This window comes from Alligator sinensis, unplaced genomic scaffold (genome assembly GCF_000455745.1).
Source record: "Alligator sinensis unplaced genomic scaffold, ASM45574v1 scaffold2_1, whole genome shotgun sequence".
Lineage (NCBI taxonomy): Eukaryota > Metazoa > Chordata > Crocodylia > Alligatoridae > Alligator > Alligator sinensis.
In genome coordinates, this window is record NW_005842712.1 from 57635 (window position 1) to 67842 (window position 10208).

General features: G+C 42.2%; 1 pseudogene; it reads right to left on the bottom strand.

Moving 5' to 3' along the window:
• Nucleotides 1-7528: 7528 nt before the first annotated feature.
• LOC106722806 overlaps nt 7529-10208 on the bottom strand; it is a 29385-nt pseudogene continuing 26705 nt past the window's right edge.

Sequence of the window (10208 nt, forward strand, 5' to 3'; positions counted from 1 at the left end):
GTACGCTCCAGGCAGCCTCTGCATCTTGTGTAACAGTGTCCCCATGCTTCAAAATGGTGGTGGGGACACTTTATCTAAAGCTTGTTTAACAAGTTTTAGATAAAGTGCCCCCACAGTCATGTTGAAGTGCGGGGATGATAATATATGAAACACTCCAGATGCTTTTATTAGTCTGGCTATCAGAGCCTCACTAACTAAAGTGCCGCCCCCATCCCGAAGTACATGTAAAAATGCCCAGAGAGTCCACAAGTACCCTAGGCCAGCAGTTCCCAAACTCTGACAGATTGCGCACCACCAATTTAAATTGCACACCACCAATTTAAATTTAAAATGATACAACCTTAAGTACTACCAGAAATTTTTCAGTTCAGCCTTAAGTACCCCAGCAAATTTTTGTCTCATAAAGTAATTATAATAAATTTGTTAACACGTACCACTAACAGGTTGTCTGCATACCACTAGTGGTACGTGTACCGCAGATTGGGAACCGCTGCCCTAGGCAGTCTATTCCACTGCCTCACTGTTAGAAGAGCGAACAAGTGAACAAGGGGAATATCCACCATCAGGCCATAATCAAAGGACTCTGGTCTGCTCACTCCACTGAATATTCAACTATTTTATAGTAGGTATTCAGAGGAGTTGGGTTTGAAACTCAGGACTCAGCCAGACATTAGTGCCCAAGGTGATACAATGAAGCAGTGATAGAACAAGCATTTAAGGCAGGGGTCAGCAACCCCCAGCGCACGTGACGAGCATGGCATGCAAGGCCATTATGCTCGGCACACCACTGCCAGCCCAGGCTCCAAACAGCTGCTGCCAGCCACGGAGCCCAGGCTGCTCCCAGCCAGCACCTGGGAGGCTGCAAGCCCTGTTGCAAGCAGACTGGGCTCCATGGGCTGGCTGCTGCCAGGAGGCTGCAAACAGCTGCTTTGGGCTCCGGCATATCAGCACTCCAGCACCTTCCAAGGTAGACATTGTGGTTTCTTTGGCCCTCCAGCCAAAAAATGTTGCCTACCCCTGGTTTAAGGTCAGGGTCTTCTGTCAACTAACTGTGCTTACCTACCTTATTGCAATGGTTGCTAAATATCTACAGCTTTCCTTCATTTGCAAAGCAGCCTGAAAACTAGGTTTACAGCATTAGCATCCATCTGTGAAAGATTTGGGTTAGGTGATTTGCCTAGTATCACATAGGAAGTTAGTGACAGGCTTAGACTCAATTTCTCTTGCACAGCATTCAACACCTCAGCCATTAAATCATTCTTTCCCTTCCTGCAACCCTTTGCCTCAGCTGCTACATATCTTCTAACTTCTAGAGCAAATGATGCAGGGATCCTAGAGACAACAGCTTCTTAGAATACATAACTCACACCCCAAAATATCAATCCACTACTTGAGCAACTAACTGGTATACCATCAGGCACCCAAGAAAGCCACAAAACCACAACTGCAAGAGTTTGCCATAGTCCAGTAAATGTCACCACCAAGTCCTTGACACCATCCCAGGTCAGCCACTTCCTTCACCTGAAATGGGATGACCCCCTAGGATCACTATGTCCCCTTCAAATCAGCATGAATGAGCTTGAACTTTGTTTGAGCTCAGCACAGCTTTATGAGCTTTGAGGGCTGCATTTATCTCAAGCAGCTGCATTGTTTTGGACCCCCAGGGGCTCTGGCATTCCCAGTCAGTTTTTCACTGTATCAGGGAGATTATTGGTTATCTGTGCTAGGAGGGTCCCAGCCTTGGAAAAAAGTAGTAAAGGTCCTTGGAGAGTGGTGCAGTAGTCATGACTGAGGGCACTGGTACTACACCTTCTCTTCACTACTCACTCTCTGTCTTATGAATATTAACATGCTCAAACTTAAACGAACCATAATAGAGTGCTACTGGCTGCCTATATACATGCTTGGAGGTGGGGAGGGGTGTTTTAATTAAAGCAGTTCCTGGACAGCCGCTCTAATTAAAACAGCTCACTGTTACATGTAGTAAGCCCCCCCACCTCAGTGTCAAAATGGTTGTGGGGGCACTTTAACTGAAGCTCATTCAAAGAGGTTTACTTAAAGTGCCCCCATAGCCATTTTGAAACACGGGGCGCTTAATATACATGACAGTGAGGCAACGCTGGAGTGTTCTAATTAGAACATGAATTATAATCAAGTCTGCTCTGATGCATTCTAATTGGAACATGAACCGGCATGTCTAGAGGCAGCCAATGGTTCGAGACTGCTCCTTGATTAAGCATATGTAGACATAATGGGTGCATCTACACATGCAATTAATGTGAAGCAATACATTCAGGAGCAGTTTGAGCTGGAGTAAACTACTAGGCGCAGCATCTGCAAGTGCACGCAAGGCAGCAGCAATCTGAGCCAGTGTGGAGCAGGCCTGGGCTGGCAGGAGACATGGGGAGTTCAGCCCCAGGCTCCAGGTGGTGGCATCAGGCAGCGGAGGAGTTGGCTGGGGCATGAGGGTGCTAAAGAGTAGAGCCATGTGGCTAGGTGGCAGGCAGGAGTCTAGGCCCCAGCTGGCTAGGTGGGCAGGACACAATTTATGCATTTAATCATAATTAATTACTCCTTACAGTACTACCTTATGGTGAGTTAATTACTAATGGTGGTGCTTTGCTGCACAGCTAATTAGCCTACTCCTTGGTAAAGCACTTGTGTAGATGCACCCAGTGCCTGACAAATACAGGTAAGTTTTGCCCTCTCCTTCCTAGCTGCGAGTACAAGTCATTACCTCTGCACAAGCCACTCAGCAGCCTGGATTTTCCAAGGTTCTCAAGCTCCCTTACTTTGGTAAAGGGGCTGTTCATCATTTTCATATATTTTGAAAGAGTATCCAGTGGCCTGATGGGGAAGGGGTGAGAGTTTGATGTATATTTTGTGTCACCTATCCTAATTCAGGACTTTTGGTCTAAACTTATATAAGCTGGACAAGAGGAGGGAGCTTATGGGTACACTATTAATTGAATGCAAGTTACTCAAGTGAATCCCACCGCTTCTTTCCACGTAAACTCTAACATACTGTATTAACCAAGAGTCTCCCATAGTTTCAGTAATACAGGCCTACAATCTTGAGCAGGAAGTATTCATTTCTTTTGCTTACTAGTAGAGCTAACTGAAAAGTGCAAAAAAAAAGATTGCAAAAATTTCCATCAAACAAAATTGCCATTTATCTGACAGATGTGTTATGTCCCACTCTGGAGGCAATTGGAAAATGAATCCCACCCCCACACCAAGGTTTTTCTATGGATATTTAATACAATATTCTGCCTAGCTGGCCTTCTTGATGTGAAGCCTCTTGTTTCTATGGAATCAGTAAGAAAGTCCCAGATTACTTTTCTTAATATCCATGACTGACAAAAGTTCTTCTGGAAAGCAAAACTTCGTACCTTCAGAAGGCTGTTGATAGCAAAAAAAGGCATGCATTTAACAGTGCTCCTGGGAGGGTCCAAGCTAACTCCTGCTTTAACCAGTGGAATACACTGTGCAATGAAAGTGATGAATAATCCTTCCAGTGTTATCATGTGCTATTCTTGACTAATGGAGGTTGGGTGCTGTACCCAGGTGTGTATACATATATATTTATCCACGGAGGCAACAAGGAAAGGTGCTTCAACTATGTTTCCAAGGCTAGCATCATGACAGTGGGATTCCAAAAAGCAATTGGTTTGATGTTCCTTTTGCCATTCATTCCCTCCCCATCTCCTCCAAATTGTAAATGAATCAGTAGTTGAAAGCACTGGTTTGTGATGCCTCTGTGGTAACTCCCCCAGACTCAGTTAAAAGACAGTTGAAAAGCAAACGGTGCTCAGGATGTCAGAGCTTCCACTGCTCTTCCTCTTACAAAACAAAGAGAGAGAGAAGGTATAAAGGACCATAGGAGAAAAATGGGAGCAATGACCAGTCTCATCCCATCTCCTCCTAAAAACAAAACCACACATACATGTAATGACTTTGATGATGCACCTAATCTGTGCTGTCCTAAATTTAAAAGTGTTTGAAATTATCTGCTATATTTCACATTCTGAAATGTAATTTTCCACACTTTATAGTTCAGAGAAACAATCTTGCCTTTGGCTGCAAACATCATTTATTACTATTAATATTTGGAGAGCTCCCAAAAGGTCCTGTCAGAATCAAGATCCCTATTAAGCTAGGCATTTTGGAACACAAAGGACCCACAGTCTCTACCCTCTTACTCTGTAAGACAAGTAACATAGCTTGTGTTCCCCTTTGTGTTTCAACTCACATTTGCAACTCTTAAGATTAGAAATAATGCAGCTTTCCTTCAAACCGCTGACTTCCTTCTCCAAAACAACATTCATGGTAACAAGAATACTCAGAAGTCTCTGAGACAGAGGAATGATGAAAATGTCATCATTTTAAGACAGGGATATTGTCAACTGGATCAATATTGATAATAGTGTGGGTAGACAGAATCAATCTAATCCACTTACTACATTCTGAAGATTTGTATCTGCTCCAGAGCTACTGCATCTACTACCTTGCACAGTTATGGAGACCTGTGTATTAAGTTGGGATGGTAGAAGCTGATATTAACTGTGCGCATGTCTAAGTAACTGCAAAAGCTGTGAAGAATTGTGCCCTGTTATTTTTTTACAATATACTTATAACCCCATTAGGAGCCTGAATATATTGCCCTACTGAAAAGTTTCCTCTTTAAAGCAAAAATGTAGATAAAACCTTTACTTTTCCATTGCTAAGGAGGCTTATTGCACTAAGCCTTCATGATTAAAAGATCTCCATTTCACAGCTGGGGAAGCTGAGGTACAGAAAATGATTGGTTTGTCCAATGTTACAGAACAAATCTGCGGCAGGGCTAGAAATATAAACCAGTGAATACAAATAAAGAAACACTGTTATTCAGTGGGTTGCTAAGTTAAGATGCGAGGAAGGTAACAAACATTCAAAATAGAAATATCACTTGATTAGTACTCTCTACAAGAGCAAATCACTGCAGTGCTTTGTTACGAAGTCATAGGTCTATGCATCAGGACAGGACTAGCTTCTAAATGTCCTGATCATACGTATTTGTCTTATAAAGTTTCTTAGAGAAAATGAAGTAGGAATTATTTAACTGAATATAATCTTATGCAGTTCACTAGTAGCTATTCATAATTCAATGAACATTAAGGGTTATCCACTACTCCTAGCCCATCATCCCAACATAAGCATTAGAGCATTTGGAAAATGGAAGCAGAGCATGTCCTACCTACAGTGGACGATTCACTGTCTACATTCTGCTCAGGTTCCATGATTTTCCACGTACTACACCCCAGACGGCATTACTACACTACCTGTGACAAAAACTGCAGGTACTGTCCTTGAGCAGGGAAGTGCTCAGCTGGCCAGCTGTATGGTGTCCAGGCAGGTTCTCCAACAAACAATCCCATAGCCTTGACATAGTTTTGGTGAGAGAAAACAAACTGGTAGTAGTATGACGGCTCCTTTGGAAAGAAGTTAATTATAAAGCTAAACTTAATGGTTTCTGTAAAGACGTAAAAATAATCTGCAGTTCCATAGCATCGTTCCATAGCATCTTTCAATGCCTTTCTAGATGGTTTAAAAGCCTCATGTGACCTCAATTTGTACTTCCATTGTACTTAAATGCTCTGGAGTGATGTTGCAATGGCACTTAGCAGTTGCAATGGGTCTAAATCCAGATTTCTTCTAGAGGAGACCAAATAGGATTTGGGAAATGCAGGAACCTACATTTCAAAGAACCTCAGTTTATTTGGCACATCCATTTTAGACTGCAAGGATCCCTAGACACCAACCTTTTCCTAACAGACCACAGAAGGGCGGCATATAAATTAAACTGACTGACTGAAAATTACCTAGACACCCAGACGTTTTGCTTCTCAGCATGCTATGTGATCTAGTCTGATCATCTAGGCATGTAGCTGCCATGCAAACTTCATCTCAATCCAGATTAGTTCTGGGGAGACATCAAAGTCATCAGGGGATTTGATAAGTAAACTCAGAATATACCTAACATAGATCCACCACAATAAATTCTGCTCAGAAACGCTGTCCGCTGCCCAACTGTGCTCACGGCCCACCTTTTGCACAACAGCCTAGTGGTTAGATTATGTGTCCAGTAAGTGAGAAACCTGGGATTTGGACCCTCCTCTACCCTTCCCTACCCCATAATGAGTGCCACTGCAATCTCTCTAGCTGCGTCTCTGTCCGAACCCATGAGTCTTGCATTCTTGGTGCTCAGTTCTTCAACAGAAGACTTGAAGCAGGTCTCACCTACGTTACACTGTAGCCTGGTGACCAGTGTACTCTCCTACAAGGTGGCAGATATGAGTCTGAATCTACACACAAGTTGAATAAGAACTAGTGGTCAGGTTTCCAAATACCAGGTCAAATGCACTAATCACTGGGCTTCTACATGAATACTTAGCTCCATCACCCACCAAAGCCAAAAGTCTGACATTAGAAGAAGGTTCTGGATCTCAGGTGAAAACAAGTATAGCCTGAGATGACAGGAGTTGAGAGACAACCTGTATTTCCTACTGGTTACCTCTAGGCACCTCCTGCCTCTCTGAAATGCTCTTTGGAAGAGTCCTAGCATATACATTGACTGTTAAAGGAGGCTATGTGCTTGACCTGCCAATCTGGATAACCCTATTTGCCCAAGGCATCTAAGCTTTAGGCAATGGAATACCTAAGTGTCGGTGCCTATGGGATCAAATTGGATCTGATCAATGGTACGCTCCAGACTTCAGTTCATCCTCAGCAGTCCTGGGAGGCAGACAGAGCGTTATCTCCTTCATTGGGTGCATTCTGAAAACACCTGCTGGATCAAGACTTGCAGGTGAGATAGAAGAACACCTATTTTGTGGAACCAGTCATGGCTCAGCCATGCTTATCATCATCAAAAGTGCGGCATTTCTGAGTAATTTAGGCATCTAAGGATCCTAATGTGATAAAAATTGTGGCCCCTGTGGAATTTATGGCAGCTGAGTTATGTTCAGAGGATGGCAAATTTAGACTTGTATCCCTAAAGTAAGAGTTATGTGAGAGAGCAACACTTAAGCTCTTTTCCAGTTCTGACCCACACCACCTCCAGTTTTGTCTACACTAGAACAAAGCCCAAATCAGTAGCTGGTGTAGCTCACCCAGTGTGAGCATGTAAAGCAGAGGTTTATGCCAAAGGAGTAAACCTTTTCTCCTTTTATATGCGGAGCACCACTACTACTAGGCCAACTCCTGATTCAAGGCTATTCTCATTCTTGGACCTCTTCCCCACCTTTGCAGGGTGGAAACAACTTCACATACACACACACACAGAGTCCTAAACCACAAGAAGATGTGATTTCCACGGAGGCCAGGGCCATGCCCCAACCTCATAATCCCGATTATTCCCCAAACCTCCTCTCAGATCAAAGATCAACAAGCAGGTCATTGCAGAGACAGGAAGTAACCCAGATTATGTGACTATAAGGTTTGCTTCTAGTCACTAGACAATGTTCCCCACATTACAGTGAGTGTGGGGCTCCTAAATGACATCTGCAGTAGACACGGGCATGTTCTTACTATCTGCTGATGAGATGGATCTGGATTTCTGACAGAACTCCAAGGCTCAGATTCAGTAAATCAGTTCCTCATATTTCTGGTGTAATATAGTTTGATGATGAGCTGCAAATCCTAATATACTTGGTCACTAATCTGGAGTATAAATCTGTAGAGTTGTTTGTTAAAGCAGCTTTATGGGAATGTAAGATATAAAGTTATACACAAACATTTTCATCCAGTATAAATCAGTGGTATATGCTGGCAGGAAGAGTTATCACGTCTCCCTTTTCCATGAAAATCCCAATCCACTTGTCATCTTTGTCTCAAACATCAGAGTAGCCACTTCTTTTAAGGATGCAGTGACTTTGTTCATCCAGGTGTAAATGTTCTTCATAAAATATTTTTATCTAGGTTAGAAAGAAAGAAAGAAGATTCTCTTTTTTTTTTAATTTGCTGCGAGGAGAAATAAGTCTAAGTATGGCAATCCTACCAGTGCCTGTGAGATTTTTCAAAGGAGTCCAGAAAGATATAAAACACTTTTAAAAAGTATTATTGGTACACTAACTAATGCACTAAACTATGTTAACTGAATCAAAAAAACAAGCCAGGTTTAGCAGGAAATCATTCATCAAGAGCTGGATATTTATCTTGGATGCACACAAAAAGATATAGCCAGATTTCCTGCATGTTTCACAGGAAGAAGTAGCTCTGCCACCTACAGTATCTAATCTTCTGGATGGTCTTGAAAGCAATAGAAGTAATTATTGCCAAATGGGTTGCCTGATGTAGTGCTTCATATTACCAACAAGAGACATAACCAAGGATATTTTCTGTCACTATACAGACCTCTCTGGGAAATTTATGAGCAATAATGCTGGGCTTTGACGGGGCTCCTATCCAATCCAACTTGTCAGGAGGTTAAAAAAAACCCTGGAATGAATGCAACGGGTCAGAAAGAAAGTGACAAATGAATGAGTTCCTCAAGGCTTCAAGAAGGATATTGAAAAACCCACTTCTCAATTCAAGCTGGAATGGCGTGTCAATGTACTTAGCTGATGAGGAAGGACTTTCATTCTCTAAAAAAGGCTTAACTGAGAACTTGACAGTATTTGCACTGATCTGTTTTAAAGCAATCAGGATATTAGTCCCCAAATTAAAGTATTTCTCATTTGGGGAACTGCAAACATCCCTCAAACTCCTCAAGTGTTTAGCACATTTCAGCCTTAAAAAAAACCTAACTGGAGGGAAAAAAACCTAATTAAAAACTAAATACATTTTGTACGCAGATAATCCCTTATGTACACTTAGCTCTAGGGGTGTTTCAACTTTCAAAACTGCAAAATGAGCATGCTCACACATTACTTCACATGTATGGGAGGTCACAAATCCCCTTCAAAATGAATTTGGCAGAAGTTCCAGTTCCCTCTGATTGTGATTACATTAAAATATTCTTAGCACTTAAAATCAATCACCTTGACAACCAAACAAAGAGAAGGAAGAGTAGCCTCCTTTTTTCTGGGAACACCAAGAAATTACTTAAGATACTACCAGGTGATTTGTTACTTTCAGTTAAAATTACTGTTATGTATCAGCACAGCAGTGACCAAAACTAAGCTTGCTGTTCTGAAATTCACTGGGCAAAGTTTTGCCAAAATCCCCAACTGGCAATCATCTGACCTTCATTTGGATGATATTCTCAGTGTTTGCATTTGTAGGGCTTTGTACATGCTTTGTACATGTCTCAACCTGGCAAACAAGAACCACTGTTGTATGAGAACTATTCTAAAGGGTATCAGGCATAAGCTACTAAAGGGAAAATGCCTACAACCCTCTTCCCCACGCCCCAAAATCCTTTCTAGTTTTAACCCTGGAATCAAACCTGTCATTCTATTCAATGCAGAACATAATTTAAAAAAATAGGGGAAACGTTCAATCTTTGAAGGTTGGGATCTACATGCACACTTCAAAAAACACTGCACGCTTTAATGGCAGACTTCAGAACTTATGCCTTCCACAATCCAACCTACAGCAAATTTACCTTGTCTTTGTAATTTGGAAGTTGATCTTTGTCTACAGTTATTATATCCATCCACAAACAGTTCCTCTCTCTCCAAGTCCTAGCCAGCTCTGTGTTAGTCTCATAGTTGCCAGCATCCAACTGAGGGGCAGAGGGAAAAGATGAAAATGGAAATGTAAACATCCGCAAAAGATAGTCCATGATCCCCATGCAGCCACCTTCAAAACCAAAAAACACCCTAATTTGCACATGTGTGAAAAATATTTCTAGTTATATGGAAGCTACTAACAAGTACAGCAGGGTTATTGACAGTTATCATGTAGTCTACCAGAAAAAAAAGGATTAAAAAACCTTTATCTTTCAAAATCAGCCCTGGTGTACCAAAGGGACTGTCTGGGGAAGTGAACTCAACATGCTTTCTGAGCTGCTCCTGCGAGCTGCTGACAAAAGTGACGTTTTGTCATGCAATTGGCCACCTAAGGCATTGTACAGCCTTGCCCTGACAAATGCAGAGCTTCAAAGTGCTTTAAAAAGCGCATGAGGAGCAGGGCATCTTCATTAACTTCTGTCACTTCACTCTAAGACCAGGACTGGGCTGAAGCAATCCTGTCCCGCCACCCGGTCCTGTCTTTAGGATCGGAAG